Source organism: Chamaea fasciata, unplaced genomic scaffold (genome assembly GCF_029207755.1).
Source record: "Chamaea fasciata isolate MVZ Bird 193981 ecotype frontalis unplaced genomic scaffold, bChaFas1.0.hap1 SCAF_241, whole genome shotgun sequence".
Classification (NCBI taxonomy): Eukaryota; Metazoa; Chordata; class Aves; order Passeriformes; family Sylviidae; genus Chamaea; species Chamaea fasciata.
The window spans coordinates 37,344-53,969 of NW_027094326.1; the positions used below are offsets into that span (position 1 = coordinate 37,344).

The window sequence follows — 16,626 nt, forward strand, 5'->3', positions numbered from 1 at the left end:
CAGCGCTGTGAGGGCCAGTATACCTGTACTCTGACTTGTATCCTAGCCTGTACCCCTGATTTTCACTGTGTGCTCTCTAGCCCTCGAGTCCTTTACCTCTCAAGCCCTCCTTCAGCCTCTGTGTGTCACTGTAAACCCCCCCCTGCTGAACCCTACTACCGTACACCTCGCAATCAGCATTGCCCTATAACAGGATGCTCCTGGGAAAGGGATCCCAGGGTGTGCTGGGCCAGGAATCCCCCGCTGCACCCTAACCCTTTGGACTCTAAAAGGAGACCAACAATGTCAAACTCCCTAGAACATGGAGATGGGTCAGAACTGCCCTGCCAAGGCTCTGGTGCTGCTGAGGAGAAACCCTCACCCTTTAATCCTGAGGGGACCATCCCACTAGGGCCCTCTCCTGTAAGGTAACTTTAAATCACCACCCAAGACTGAAAAGGTTTTCTCCCTTCTCCCGACCGCCAGCCCCAACACTTAGCTTTTGGAACACCAGCAGGCGAAATGCATCCTCGACAGAAACGAACATCTCAGCACCGTGGACGTCCAGAGGTTCTCTGCGTCCACCTCAGGGCCGCTGTACCCAAACTTTGGCTCCACACCTCCTCACACTACCTAGGATCACAAAACAGAAAATGCGACTATCCCCCTCCAGAAGAGTAATCCCCGGGGCTCCTCAGCACCGCTGTCGTGGCTCCCCCTCAGATCTTCATCCCGCTCCAGAGGCTGCCGGGAGCGTACCCAGCAAAAGGAAAAGGTACGTGCTGAGCACGGCGCACACCTGTGGGTCACTCTGCCTAAAGGCCGACTCACCAGCTCCCTCTGTTCCTTGGCACGCCTAGGACAGCAGCAGCACCCGCAAAGCAAAAAATCACGCCGAGTTGCTGTGAAACAGCACCTCCCAGCTCTGACTGAAGCACGCCACAAATATACCTTAATGCTGCACCCATCTGGCCTCTGGCATCCGGGGCCAGTACATCTGGTAGGGGGACACCCGAAAATCAAAAAAAAAAAAAAGAACAGTGAATGCTTAGAGTTGCACCAGCAAATAAGACTTGAGCAATAGTAACTACTACTGCCTACCCATCACTGCTCACCTTGCCCGCTGATATCCGGCCGTACCTCCTAAAAAAAACGACAAAGAACAGCGCTGTAACATAGCCACCATTTACACCTCCACTGCAAACACAAACAGTGACTGACCTTCTCGGGGGAGCCCCCTCACCCAGGATGGGGCATTCCGCCATGGATTTCATCCCTCTGCATCTGAAACAAAGCTGGGACAGAAGTCAAAGGGCTGCAGGATAACTGGACAGCTCCAGACACCTGGTGGCAATCTAGGAATACCCTCTACAGCCCTACTACACCCTACATCACAAATTTCAAGTCCCCAGGACTTGTACTATTACCCATACACCCAGACTGAGCAGCAAGGCAGAGCAGCTCCGGGCCAAACACACACCAACACCCGTGAGACAGGACAGGACAAACAAGGGGACACAACAGGGACACAAATCCTCTGGCAAGAAGAATGACCCTGAAGGAGCAGCGAACTAAGAACGAGATGACCGAGGTAAGACTGAAGGCGAGCTGACCAGGCTCAGAGAACCCTGCAGGAAGAAGATGCCAACGGGATGACTTATCCCAGAAGACGCAGAGACAGATGCCCAAGAATCCTACGGTCAGAATCCTCTACCTATCTTGGCATTCTTACAAGACCTAATCCACCGGAACGGATAAGGGCGGTGCACAGCTGGTGATACAGCTCAGAACAAGACTTGAAGAGGCATCAGCCTGCATGCTTGCGAAGAGAGACGGATTCTACTATGTGTCGAAGCATAAGGTTTAATGGCATCAGCACCTCACCAAGGAATAGGATCTGTTAAGAACAATGCCTAGCATTTCCAAGAGGTTGTTCAAAGGCCTAAGTCAAAAGACACACCATACGAGACACCCAAAAGACACAGAGTGCACAACAGACAAGTGACACAATACACACCAAGACTGCTCTGCCCTGCACACCTCAGCACTTTGATCCAAAATGAGACTTTCTCTTCATGTAGCCTAAGGGGTCACATCTGGGACATCCCTGTCTCTAAACCTGTCTCAAAACCCCTCCTAGTGACTCCTGCCCTGGCACCCTGCTTTCATTCCCTCTGTGTCTCTGAGCTTTCCAATTATCTCTGGGATGTTCAGAGATGAGAATCCATACCGTGTGCTAAAGAAGGCTGCCTCTGCCTCTGGGAATTCTTTGCTGTCACCCAGCTGCTGTCTATCTAGTCAGGTACCATACAGAAAACCAAACATCAATGCATGATCTCAGCAGATCTATGTGCCGGTCAGTGGGAGGGTCTCAGTATACTACCTGTGGACCACCTAATTCACACAAACAGTAATGGATGCTTAGATTTACACCAGAAACACCACTACCCTGACCACACAAATACAGGAGTTTTAGAAAAGAAAAAACAAACAAAAATCCACCAAACAAAAGCCAACTATTATTTCTCCTAATCCAGCTACCAAATACAATAAAAATAACTCCTATGTCTAGTCTCCTGAAAAAACCTCCAAAGTAAATACCCAGGACCCCCCCACCCTAAAACTAAAAGATCCATTCAACTATAAACAGTATCTCCCAAATTATCCATAACTATAGAACACATACTATAGCCAAACAAGCTAAATACACAAATCCCTATAACACAAAAAAACAATAATCTGATTTTAAATATTATTGTACTCCAAGAAATGAACTACTGCCCCTTACCTCAAACCCACCAAAAAAACACTACACACCATGATAAAAGCCACCCCTAAATAAATAAAACCGCCCCCATACCTCACACTACAACCAATTACACCACTGTAAACCTCAGGAAACAAATCCTTGGAAATCATAATACCCCACCAAAATAAAAACCTCCAACAACACAACTCAGTTCAAAAACAACCTAACCCACATGTAAACTAAGAAGCCTAATGTAAAGTAAATAGATCACATTCCTCATCATACACTATTGCCAAGCAAAATAAAGCTACACAATAAGTTATTAAAGGCCGCTTTAAAACCATTAAACAGAAAAAAATTTGGAAAAAAAAAAAAAAGCTGCCTCTAACAATACACCTAAACTTCAACCAGCCAGGGTGGCCCTACCCAATCTGAATCCCTGCACACAATGATCAAAACCCCAATAGCACATATCAGAAGCTTATCAAAAAAGCTACTTAATTGTATGTTGTTGGGGGTTAGGTTTGTTCCTTCTTTCTCTAAAGAATTTTTTCCCCACAAGTTACCAAGGAGATCAAGTGTTGGATACTTGAGAGTACTTAACTGAAACAAAGAGGTGGACAAAAGGTGGAAGGGGGAGATAACGCAGGTAAAAGACAAAGCTTGAGGCAGCGGCGTGCTTTTCTGCTTCCGGCATTCGGGGAGACGCGTGTCTGCCGCTCCTGGAGGAGCTCAGCTGCCGAAAAGCACGCGGAGGGGAGAACGGCTGTTGCTGGCTGGAGGAGTTTCACTGTGGCCAAAGGGATCCAGTCCTGGGAAATCTACTATCACCGGTTCGGCCTGAATCCGGAGTTTTCCCAGCCACCCGCGGGGAGCTGGTCCAGGCCCTGCCTCTCCTTCGGCTTTCTTCGGCGCTGCTCCTCTTGCTGCAGTGTGACCCTGCACCCCCTGCCCTGCCGGGACATCCTGCCCCTGCCTGCCGGGACACCCTGCCATCCCAGCTACCTGCCGGGACTTTTCCACAGTTCCATCTTGGTGCTCTGAGGATCCTGCAGGGACACCGAAACCAAACTGCCCTGGGTCTTGTGAAACAAAGCCCTCAAGGTTCTTGGTACTGTTGTCGTTTGTCATTAATGCTGTAGTTGTTTGGTGGGGGGGGAGGTTTTTTTTGTGTTTGTTTGCTTTGTATTACATACTAGTAAAGAACTGCTATTCCTATTTCCCAAATCTTTGCCAAAGAGCCTCTGATTGTAATTTTACCTAGCAGATACCTGTCTTCCTAAACCAAGACATATGTCAAATACAAACCCACCCATAAAGTTATCTTCACTCAAAAACCAAATTACATGTAATAAATAATGCCAAAAAAATCAAACAAAAGACTATATATCATCAAAGAAAGCAACAGTGAAAAAAAACACGTATAAGTACCCCTATTTATAAAATCCCAGGTGGAGAGAAATCCCTCTTACTTTAAACACAAACAAAAACAGAAGAGGAGTTTCATTATTCATTTTGAACTCTTTTTGCCTTCGTAAGCCCTTTTTCTTCTGGGAGCACTTAAAAGAGATTAGCAAAACAAAGCTGAAAAAGAGAAAAATCCCCCCTACAACTCCACACTGGCTTACCTGCTGCTGCTGTCTGCCACAAAGAAACACTCCACATCCATGTGGAGGCACTATAAGAGGCTTTCCCACCACTGCAGCAACCCCACATAGACACTCAACATGAGTTCCTCAACCTCTACAGCTCAATGGAAAAGTGAACCGAGGCTCCTCTGTTAAACCGCCCCTGGCAGGAACCGCCCCATCATCATTGTAACATCTCACACCTGCAGCTGGTCTGCTCCCTCATTATCCTGACAGGTCACACCTGTGGCTGCTCTGTTCTCCCCTCACCGTTTACAGCTCATACCTGGGGCTAGTCTGTCCCCTCAATCATTCTGTGACAGCTCTCACCTTGCGGCTGCTGCCACTCCGAGTGTGAGGGCAGGGGCAGAGCGGACTTGCTGCTTATTCCCCAGAGAGTTCAATGTCTGCACCTGACACGCTGGGGCAGCAGGCTTTCCTTGCTATGGGTAAGGGTCCCTCTTCTGCAGGTGCCCAAGGCTGAAACTGGGATTCCACCTCCAAAAGTCCATATGCCTGAGATCCACAATTCCTTAGGAAATCCCCCAGAAGTCATTACCCTCCATTTAGAATTTTGCCTTGGAATCATTGTTAACTTGTCTTTCTGTGGAAGTGTTTCAAACATTCATTGAGAGTTCAGAAGCCTGGTTGGCTTTTTTATGACTTAGCTGACAATCCCAGGCTAAATCCAAACACCCAGAATTACGAGGAACTACGGAGACCATTTATAAATACTCCCCTTCCTTGCAACTTTATCCCTTATCGCAGATCCCTGGGGCAGATTTACTTTCTTCCCAACAGCACCATTCTGGCAGAGATCCTACTTCTCAGACACAAACCGAACGCAAACCTGCCACGGGGGGGATGGGGCGGGCCGGGGCTGGGCTGGTGTCAGAGCCGGGGCGGAGCCTGGGCTTGCAGCGGGGGAGCGGGGCTGGGGCCGGGGGTGAACGGGGCCGGGGGGGATCAGGGCCGGGGGATCTGGCAGAACCCCGGGCCCTCAGAGCAGGGCCGGGGCCGGGGCCGGGGTGGGGGGGCCAGGGAGGATCGAGGGAGAGGGCGGAGCCACGGGCCCTCAGAGCGGGGCCGGGGCAGAGTCTGGGGCAGAGCACAGGGCGGGGCCAAGGCGGGGCCGGTGCAGGGACGAGGGAGTAGGACCGGGGGCGATTGAGGCCGGGGCCGGTACGGGGGTAGAGCCCAGGCCGGTGCCAAGGGTTATCGGGGGATCGGGGCCGGGGGGCTGGTGCCGGTTCTGAGGGCGGGGCGGAGCCCCCGGGCCCTCAGCGCAGGCTGGGCAGGGCCGGGGCCGGGTGGGTTCCCAGGGCCCGCTGTCCAATCAGCGCTTCCGATGCCTCAGAGAGCCCACGAATCGCGAGCCGGGTGGGGGTCAAAAGGGCCCCGGAAGGGGCTGTGGGGATCTGTGGTTCGGTGTGGAATGCTGAGGTCTGTCTGTGTGGGTATGGAGTTTCTCCAGGCTGTTTTAGTGCGGTGAGAATTTGTTCATTTGTTTCTGTATAAGCTGTGCTGTGTGGGATTGTGTTTATTATGTAGTGGGTGATGGTAGGTAGGGCTGAGGGGCTGTTGTTCTGTGTGTTTGTCAGAGTTTCTCTCTGAATTCCAAGATATTCTGTTATGTGTGGTTAGGAGGCAGACGTTGTTTTAATTTAGCTTGTTTTTGGCCTTTTTTGGTGCTAAATCAGGGATTTTTTTGTGCATTCTGTCTCAGTGTTTTCTCTTGCTTGAGCTTTCCTATGGTTGAGGTAGAGGGAATGTGGGGAGTTTTGTGCTGTGCTATAGAATTTTCTTGGTAAGTTCTCCTATAAATCAAAGCTATGCTAAGCCTTGATGTGTTTGCAGGTGTTGGGGGGGGGGGAGGACGTGTACTCTTGGGGTGTGTTGTTTAGGGAAGGTACCAAAGTTTTCCTGTCTTTTTTTTCCCCCTTTAATCTCCCGTGACATGTGGGCCTGGCTGGTGTCTGGTAGTGAAGGTTTTAATTAGCCTTTCACTAGGAAGAACATGGTAGGAAGAAACAACCTTGTGAGGTTTGCTTTCTTGGCTGGTTTATGGAGTGACTTCAATTATAGAATTTCTGTGGAAAGTGCTATCATGTTTCAAAGGGCTACTTATTGGAAGCAGAGACAGCTTTTGAGTAGTGTGAGTTATTTCTGCTAGTTTAAGTTTTTTGTTCCATAATATTTAGGTTGCCTCAGCCCTGGGCAGGGCAGTGGTGCCTGAGGGGCAGGGAAGCAGGGGCAGAAGAGTTGGAAAAGGTGTGTGAGACCTCCCTTAGGTGTCCCCAGTCTGGGAAGGGGCTGAATGATAAATGGCACTCAGGGCAGCTGGGGTTTGTTTGGGTTGCTTTGTTTGCTTTTGGTTTGGGGGTATGTTTTGGGGACTTTTATCGTGGGGGTAGAGAGTGTTTAACTTGTTTTGTCTGGAGGAGCTTTTTTCCTTGTCTTAGCTTTGTCATGAAGCATGAAGGTTTTGTACTGGAAACTTTGTGTACTAGGTCCAGTGTTCGGGGCTTTTGTCTGGCTTGGGAATACTTCCTGTTGTAAATGGCTATTTGAGTTCTCAGGAGATATGCTTAAAGGCATGCAAGAGTTTCCTTGTCTATGGAATTTTCTTATGGTTATTCTTTCTGTTTGGTTTTATTTACAGAGCAAGATTCATTTTTGTGTTTATGCTCTGTAGCTCAGCATGTACAGAAGGTGTATTGACCCTTCAAACCAAGCACTGCAAGTGCACGGTGGTTAATTGGATTAATTGTTGTCTGAGGAATAATGGATGAAGTCTATTCCAGTTTCTTTTGCCACCCTGTGGGAATGTGGTGTTCCTGTGTGCATGGGGTTTTAGGCGCGCTTGGGGAGAGGTAGAATCAGCACTTGGATTACTCCGGTTACTTGATGGGAAATGTGTGTTTGGAGCAGCCCCGTGAATAAACTGGTCTGGATACATGATGGGAAATGTTTTGTCCTTCAGTATACCCAGGAGCTCAGTGGATCCTCCCACACCGAGCAGTGCCAGTGCCCGGCAGTGAACTGGAGCAGTTGTTGCCTGAATGGGTTGAACCTGTTGGTGCTCTTGGTACACCGTGAGGATTTGATGTTCCTGTGCACCTGGGGGGGACCTTGGCCGTGCTTGGGGAGATGTAAAATAAGCGCTGGGGCTGCTCTGGACCCGTGATGGGAAATGTGTGTTTGGGGCAGCCCCCCGTGGATAAAGTGCTGTTGTGTTCCAGATCTGCAGCAGTGCTGGGTTTGGCAGCGGGACTGAAGGGTTTGTGAGAGCAGAGCGGGGAATGGACCCATCAGCTCCAGCAGGGGGAGGAGTGTCTGCTTCTGCTTTTAACCTGTGCGAAGCTGAAAGCCTGTGGCTGTAAAATTAGCAGCAATACTGGTGCCTTCTTTTATCGCTCAAGGTCACTGGCCAGCATGGAACAAGAAGCAACCCAGGACTTGTTGGTGCCCTGGCAGAGAGAGAAGCAGCAAATGGTGCTGAGAGAATTTCTGGGAGTGCATGTGGGGTCCTGGTTTTCTTGATAGCTTGAGAAAGGATCTGAATGGAAAAATATCTATCTTCTTATGGGAGAATCTGATGTGGAACATTGGACCAGGATGACTTGCTGTGACTTCTTGAAAGCTGGAAAGAAGGCGATGTTAATCTTTTTGGCTAGAGGCAAAGTGTCTGCAAAGCCTTGGAAGAAGCCTATGCCAGGTAAGTGAGGACACGAACAGGAAAACACCTGGAGGCTGTGCTGTGATTTCACGGAGGGTTATGGATTCCTGTCTCAAATGTCCATGTGTCAGTAGGGCTGGATCCAAGTGCCCCGGTGGAGAGGCAGGGTTGTCCTGCGTTCCAGCTTTTTAGTGGCTGGAGTTTTGCCCAAGGAAGAGCAGCATCCTGATTTTGCTGCCATGTTGAGCCAGCACAGAGCTGTTGGGTGCCTCCGTCCAGGAGCAGCAGGAGCCTGGATTTCTGTCCCTGGGATTGCCTTGCTGTCCAAGACGGGGGCTGAAGGTGAGGGGCAAGGCAGGCCTGGGAGCTCTGGGAGTCAGGAGTGCCAGGCCTTTCATCTCCTGGTGCTGCTCAGGTGTTCACCAGAGGGTTTTTTGACGGCCTTTGGCTTTCTGGATGGAAGCAAAAGGGTCCTTTCCCCTCCCTGCCTTCTGTCATTCCCAGGTCAGCCCCTGCTCTTTGCTGGCAGGCTAAATAGCCTCAGGAGTGGGCCGAGGAAGTGCTGCCTGATCTGTGAGGTTCCACAGGAGATGGGAGCAGGCTTTGCGCAGAGGTTCAAGCAGCTTGGGACTTCCTGAAGGCCTGAGGCCTGAAGCAGAGTCTTGAGGCAAAGCTGACCTCTGGGTGAGCCTTCAACTCAGATGTTGTGTTTGTATCCTGTCGGTAGTGCGGTAGCCAGGATCGTTAGTGTTCTGGGCTAGGTCCGTGCTCATTAGTGAAACATGGCTTGACCTTTCTGTGTTCAGAGGCCGGACAGGGCCCTGAGATGAGTCCTGTGGCCTTGTTGGGAGGAGCAGGGCCAAAGGCAGCTCCTGCATTGCTCCTGAAGCCCTGGCCAGGCTTTGGGGCGACGCAGGAGGAGGCTGAGCCCAGCTGTTCCCACCGTGGGAGTTGTGTGCGCCTGTTTATTGCAGCATTTGCCCGACCTGGGCCCTGTCCCGGCACAGCCGGAGCCTCTTGGCCTGCGGGCGGACGCACCCGCGGGAATTGCCAGTTCTGGGGGGGCTCTCCAGGGCTGGGTTGTGACAGGGGATTCCCAGCTGCTGGGGGTAAGGCTCAGGGTCCCTGGTGCTGGATCTCAGTCCCTGTAGGTCACCTTGGGTAGCAGTGCTGGGGAGCATTGCTGAGCTTCTCCTTGGGAGGTTCTTGGCTGCTCTGAGCTGTCTCCAAAGACCCTGAGCTCCTGAGGTTGGTGTCTGTGTCTTTGGTGCTGACCCTGCCCCCTGGCCAAGCTACTTTGGAGGGTTTGAAGGGTCTAGGGCTGAGTGCCCTTTGGGCAGTTTGATGCCAGCCTGGTGTGCTCCTGGAAGTGCCGCTGACCTGCCAGGACTGAGGAGCTGCTGGCTGGGTGCTGGTTCTGTTCTGCAGTGGGAGCAGGTAGCCCCTTGGAGGGCTTATAGAGAAACCTGGAGATGGGCTGGGGGAGCCTGAACTGGGTTCTTCTCCCTTGCTGACCCTTGATAATAGGGCATTAGGGAGTTGCACGATTCTAACTCATGCTTGCTTGGGCAAATGAACAGAGCTCGGGAAGGTCCTTGAATGTGTGGGGTTTTTGTTGTAGTCCTGGTTTAGAAGCACCTTCTGTTGTAAAGGAAACAAATGGTGCTTGCTGCCACTGGGAGACCTTAGTTCCTTTCCTTCAAAATGTTTGTAGTGCTCTGTAGCTGATGTGCTGCTATAAACGTGTGTAAGGTTCTTGTCTTTGTAATGTATTTCATCATATTCCACGTTGGATTGAATCTCCACATTCTAAGAGAGACTCCAATCTTCCCTGGCAAATACCTGTCTATCAAAACCAAGACAGTCTCCTAGCCCGGAAGCAAGAAACTGCTTTAGGTGGATCTCAGTGCTCTCGGAGGTTCTTTCTGTAGCTTTGCTTGGACCAGGAGCCCCGCGCGGTTTTTGGGCTCTCCACAAGCAGGGAAGCTACCGCAGCATGGCAACTGCATCTCCTCGTCCAGGAAGCAAGAATTCGCTTTTTCGGCAGATCCTGTGCTCTCTGAGGCTGTTTCTTGTAGCTTTGCTTGGAACAGCAGCCCCGTGTGCTTTCTGGGCTCTGCGCAACCAGAGAAGCTACTGCAGCATTGCAAGAGGGTCTCCTAGCCTGGGAAGTGAGAAATTGCTTTAGGGGAAAAAAATCGAATATCTCAGGTAGAATTGGTTAATCAGTGTTTATTATCTTGGTGCCAAAAAATTCATAATCAAAAGAGCAATTCTTATTTTATGAGCAATATGTTTCTAATACTAATAAGACTTGGCACATTAGATTTTTTTTGAAAGATATAACGATATTTTGTATTGAAAAATTGCAGACTGTTTATAGGCCTGTTATTTAGCTCCTCAAAGTCATGCTAGTGAATATGGTTTTTTTAAGAACTATTAATCTCTCCCAAACTATTTCAGAATTTATTTCAGGGAAGTAGTTGATGATTTTTTTTTTTTGCTTCATCTTTGTTACAAGTATTTTGAGTTTAGGTTTTTGATAAAATCACGGTATGGATTATACAGATACAAGAGTGAGCAAGAAATTGAAAATACAAAGTAGTGTGGTTTGTTTTTTAATTTCTTGTCCTGTTCTACTTCCTCATGTATTTCACAGCACAAAGAGGAATAGAGCAGAGTGAGAACTTTGCCAGAAGGTATGCTTTTTTTCCAGGGAGATTGGAATGGTTCATCTTCTATTTAGTGACAGATAAAAAATTACTTTAGCTACTTTGCAGATTGTTCTTCTTCTCAAAGTAAATGCTATACCATTTCAGACTATAATTAAAAAGGATGTAAAATAATTTCATAAAACCCCATTTTTAATTGTAAAACTTTTTAAATTTTGGCTGTCTGGAAGTATTTTTTTAGAACATGCAACAATTTTAGTCTTATTTTAAAGAGATATGTAAGACACCTTGTATTTATATACTGATATACATATAAGAATATTACATAGTTGAATTCTAGATATTTTTACTCCTGATAATTGCATATACTACTCCAGCTGGAAACATGCAGTAGGTATTGTATCATTGGGTTTTATTGGTCCAACTGTATTTTAGAGCTTTTTCACTTTAGAGTAGGAAACAGGACTAGAAAAAGATTACTTGTCATTGAAGGAGAACATCATCTATTCTAAATCCTGAATGTACAGAAGCTGCAACTCTAAATGGCACGTGTTTTTAGTGCAACAATAAAACAAAGAATTGTATGTGAAGCATGAGTCTGATGTTCTTGTGAATCCCTTGAGATGAGAATACCTATGCACAGACAGATAAATTTAGATGGAATACACACCGAATTCCATGAATTCTGTTAATTGTGATAGAATTTATTCTATTTGAAACCACTTACTGGAATCAAACTGCAAATCTGATTTATTACACTAAGATTCAAGACGTGAGAATTCCTTGCATAATTGAGTGAAAAATGTGACGGGTGGGGTGGAAAACTAAATCCAGCTCTTGCAACTTCTGTTGGACTAAATCTGCAGAGGAATAGTTGTAAACTTCCATTCATTATTCCTTTCTTGCTTGTCCACTTCATTGCAGAAACTCTCAGCTTGTAACAAAGGATTTATGTAACCATTGAAGCTGAAATGTGCTGATATTTGTTTGGTTCCAATTAGATAAATGGTGTCCTTAAAATTAAGTGCCTGGGTAAGGTGTGGCTGTTGAAGTTGTATCACTGTGCAAAGAGCTAAATAACCGTGCTTCTCCATGAGGGAAAATGGTAAAGCAGCATACTTTCTGCCCTCTGTACAGAAAATAAAGAACGAAAATCTATCTGGTTGTTCTTCGGCTTGAGATCTCAATTTTGGCGTGGTGTTCTTCCAAGCTGTGCTGGGTCAAAGCTCACATTCAGGTCTGAAGTGCTGAGTAATAGATCTGCCCATGTGAAAAACTTTGGTATGTGTCCCATCTATCCTAACTTGGTTTTTATCTAAGTTATTAATTTTACCTTAATAGGTTTTTTTCCCCTAGAGTTTCTTCTTTTCAGTAGAAAACATTGACTAGTGTGTGCAAATACAGGTCAAATCTGTAGAAGTGTATCTAATTCTTCTTTTTTGTAGTCAATACAATGGCCGACTTAGCATGTTAACAGTGTGTCATCTGGCCTGAAGATGGTTATTGAGCAAAAGATAAACATTTAAAGTTGTTTGTGCTAAATTTTACTTGCTGTATTCCTAGCAGACAACTGAACCCTGATATAGGAGAGTAAGTTCCATCCTAATGACTTTGAGTAAATTTGTGATGATTAATTGATGCATTTCTTTGTCAGTGTTTTCCAGTCCCAAGTGAGGATATGCTTGAAGTAGTGTTAAATTGTATTGCTATAGCGGCTGAGGAAAGCAATTTGCAAAGAACAATAAATGCCAAAGATAGAAAAGAAGTGCTCTGGCTATCAGCAAAACAAACCAATAACCTAACAAAGTGTTCATTTAACACCTTTCCAGACGGCAAGAATTTTCCACAAAAGCACATTGTTTGCCATCACTATCGCAAACATAGGCATTTTCTCCTCTAGTGAAGGCAGGCATCAAATTATTCCTATACTGATATGAAGATCTAAACCTTGTTCCTACATACTCCTAGCAAGAATATTTCTCCGTGCATGTAGGTAGATTGAAATCAAAACGTGATAGAAAAGGAATTGTATATCATGATTTGTCACAAAATTGAAAATGAATTGTTGAAAGGAACTTGATCCTCTAGTGCATTGTGCAATCACTCTGCAAAGTAGTTGATTTAATATGCTAATTTTCTACTTTTCCATCTTCGTATTGGATCCTCTGCATGAAAGTGAACCCCAAATTTTTGTACAACAGGGATTCTGTTTCCATGCTTCTAAAATGAAATAAAAAAGTTTTTGAAGCGACTGCAACATTTGATGAAGCATGATGTAACTCAATTATAGTAGCAAGTGAATTTGAACAACTTTTTATGTGGAACGGCACAGGTATATCTAAATATTTAGGTACTGGATTTCAGCGGTATTTGAGGAGGTTTTAAATTTTATTTCAATCTATTTCTTAAAAAAGATAAAAATCTAAAAGCTAGAAGAAAATACCCAAGGAAAGTCATTATTCAGTGACAATTCTATAATTTTGTCTTTGTAGCTACCGAATTCTTTCCTTTTTAATGTGTCTTTTAAAGAACAAAATATTCCTTGAAGTTTGAAATTCAGTACGAACTGTACTGAATTTTTCGGTCAAGTCTTTGCTTTGACAGTTGTCCCACACAAGTTGTGATCATCATTCCATGATGTGATGCTGTGTTGTGCATTTGATGTTGTCTGTTGGGTAATAATTGACTTTTTTTTCCCCCCTATCATAGTAGTAACCTTTTTTGGTATTCAATGGCAAAAATGGCCCCTGGAAGCTTTCTGGTGCACATGCAAGAGCAAAGTCTCAGGGAAAGCATTGCTCAGAGCATTGCATTCTGTGATTTGCAGTCTCAGAACGTGCACTGACTTGAACATACCTCTGCATCACATGGGGAAGTGCCATAACTCTGGAGGGAAGAAATGGAAGCTTAATGTCAAATGAAAAAAATGTGTTAAAGCTTTTAAGAGCAAAGTTAAAGACAAAGATGAAGGAAGGAATGTGTTCAGAATAAATGAATTCATTTTTAATTATAGCACTTTGCTTTATATCAGCTGAGATTATAAGGTGAAGTAATGATAGAAAGAAAGAGTGCCTTCATAGCCTTCAATGGATGCCTGTAATGCAAAGAATTCTGCTCTTACATCCATTCCACTTTTAGACATTTTGCCCCTTATGCTGATTTCTTTCATTCTGATCAGCCAAATACAGACATCTGTCCCTCAGTACCTCTAGCCAGGGAGCTGATCTTAACTGCACTCTCTGTTTCCATTGAGTTCAGCATGTTCTGATTTTTCTCCCGTTTTCCTGCTGTCATTCTCCCTCTTTCTGTTTTGATAATAAAGCCAGTTTAAGGCAGCCTCTGTCAGCGGTATCCAATTGTGATACCCAGGAAAATTCAGTTCTTTTCTAGTCTAGGCAGTGAAAATGCAGTTCTGCTCTCTGCATCCTTGTTAAATTAACCTTTGCTGTGAGGATTCTGACTAATCAATAACAGTGAAGTTACGGGCAGTGCAAAAGAATCAGAAAACTATTTTCTGAATTTTGGTAGGAGAGAAATTTCCACCCCCCCTTGGAATCTAACCATTCAAAACATCCCCCAGATTTTAGGACAGAAGGAATTTTCTTCTAATGAGGGGGAAAAAATTGAAGATTTGGGGAGGAAAAGCCATGAATATAATGAGAAGGAAAAAAAAAGTGGAGAGATTTTAGGTCCCAACAAACCATGAACATGTTGCAGTCACTGTGGCAGTGCAGGAGTTCTGCTAATTTCTAATAGTGAAGAAGTTAGCCAACAGAGATTGCATCTGGTTAGAGATTTCAAGACTAAACAAGTGCCAGGTGTCATGGGCCCTTACTGTCAAATCCATTTTAGCCTTCAAACTCAAGAGCTTAGTCATGGTGTGTATTTTCTTTGATCCAGATACTGTCAAAAAATGAGAAAATACAATTTTGTTGCTAGTGTTTAGTGTTTTTCAGCAAATGTTTTCTATGTAAATGTGCACGTTTATTACCTGAATGTATTTTAATTTGATTCATTATTTATAAATTAGCTCACGTATCATTGGCCTGCAGAAATTGTTGTAGATCTGTATCAAGACGTTAGTAGAGGTGAGCTAGTGGCAAAGTGTTCTGGGTGACACATCCATACCTTTGAATGGAGGAAAAACCAAAGGAGGCATTTTATTCTCCCATCCAGTATTTTGTGCTTTCAGTTGTAACTTGTGCAAGACAAGGCTCTGCAGTCCAGCAGCTGCACTAATCAGATTCAGCTGAAAATTAATTAGTGTCCTAGGAATACTGTCTCTTTTATTCTAGAAATTGGAAAAGAGAGTGAAGTTCTTGAGAGAAGGTGTTTCTGGAAATGACAGTGGAAGTCTGTATAAATACATCTAATATTCTAGGTTTTGTACTTGCACCTCTTTCTATATGTTTCTAACAGTTAATCAGGACAGACATAATCTGGAAGATAAATAGGAAAGTGAATTCCTGTCTTTTTGCACCTATCCTGGTGTAAGACAGTTGTGTGACAATGGGGTTATTTCTTACAGGAGGCCTAGGCCTACAGCCTACCTATTGTGTCTAGCAATGTTAGCAATGCTCTGTTATGTTTATATTATGTCTAGGAATTAGTTAACTTTCTAAAAGGCAATGCTACTGAACTTTGAACTGGACTTGAGGGCTTTTCTGTCAACCAATAGAGTCTCTTCTTTGCTTAAGGCACTTAAGGCATATTTTGACTTTGTCTACAGCTAAAGCCAATCAAGAGCCTGAGTTTAAGAGCAGGGAAGGGCTGTGCACTTTCCTTAGGATTTAGCTGCTTTCTCTTGTCTCTTTCTCAATTTGTCCTAAGCTGGGGCAGCCAAAACTTTTGGCAAGGGGAAGATGCAGTAAAAGGCTTTAGGCTGTGCCTTTATGTTGTATCTGTGTACAGGAAGATGGAAAAGGTAATGGTTAGAGTGAATTAGCTGCTGTTTTGAGCTACTGTAGCTGGGCTTTCAGAAGCCTGCTTCTGGTTAAATGTTTGCAAGGCTAGTCCTGGAGATTCTTTCTGGATGAAGGCTGCTGTGGACTCTTCATTTGGGAGTAAGTCAAATCTTTGAAACCAAAACTAAAAACTCCTATAAAACAGGTATTTCTATTGACAGGCAAGTTTTTAATCCTTGTTTCTTTTTGTTGTTATTGCTGTTTGTTTGGTTTTCTTTAGTCGGTTCTTCAAATCTTGGAATTCTCAGGTGCATAAACTCAGGATTATTGTTTTAAGATCTGTCCCCATTTAGAAGCAGTGCCTTTTTTAGGTGTGGTCAACTTGTGCATCTTGCTTGGTCTAGTTTTCAACGGGTAATAATTTACTCTTTCTCCATTTTTCTTTCCTACTTACCCAGGCACTGCATGATGCTTCAAATGAGTTTGGTATTTCTACTGGTGGCTTCTTTAGAATTGACTGTGAGTTTTTTGTCTGAGGTTTTTAGAATGACCCTAGGAGCTCTAACAGCAGCTTCCTTCCTTGCAAAGAAGACTCATTTCACAGCAGTAATCTCTGAATATCTTGTTGGGGAGACCTTACTTTCCTTGGTACTAGGTAAGGGGTAGGAAAAACTCTTCTCCTCTGCAGCAATCCACAGTTTTTGATGACTTCCAACTGACTCAATTAGCTCAGAACTGGAATTTCTTCCAAAAGTGAATTGAACAACAGGGCTGTTAATTTATGGTACTGCCGCTCTGCCTAATAGTGACTTGCCTAAAAAAGTCTCCCATAGTAGTTTAATCCTGTTTAGTGAAAAACAGACAGTTTTTTGCCGTGTTCTTATTACCTTCTTTGGGTGGTTTGGAGTCTTAGAAGCTTATCGAGCATCTCCCTTAAATTTTCCCTCTTAAATCTAATAAAAAAACCCAAAACCCAAACAATTGCTCTCCAGCTGTTGACTTGACACTGCAGGAA

The 16,626-nt window shown here is 45.2% G+C and overlaps 1 long non-coding RNA gene across 3 annotated transcripts in view; it reads left to right on the plus strand.

Moving 5' to 3' along the window:
• Positions 1 to 5,629: 5,629 nt before the first annotated feature.
• The window catches only part of LOC136304997 (uncharacterized), a 32,464-nt gene continuing 21,467 nt past the window's right edge, over positions 5,630 to 16,626 (plus strand). Inside the window, exon 1 of one of the 3 annotated variants that reach the window (XR_010724950.1) lies at positions 5,630 to 5,844. This is a non-coding gene — a long non-coding RNA (uncharacterized lncRNA). The remainder of the gene's footprint in view (positions 5,845 to 16,626) is intronic. The other 2 variants (XR_010724951.1, XR_010724949.1) reach the window with 2 other exon arrangements.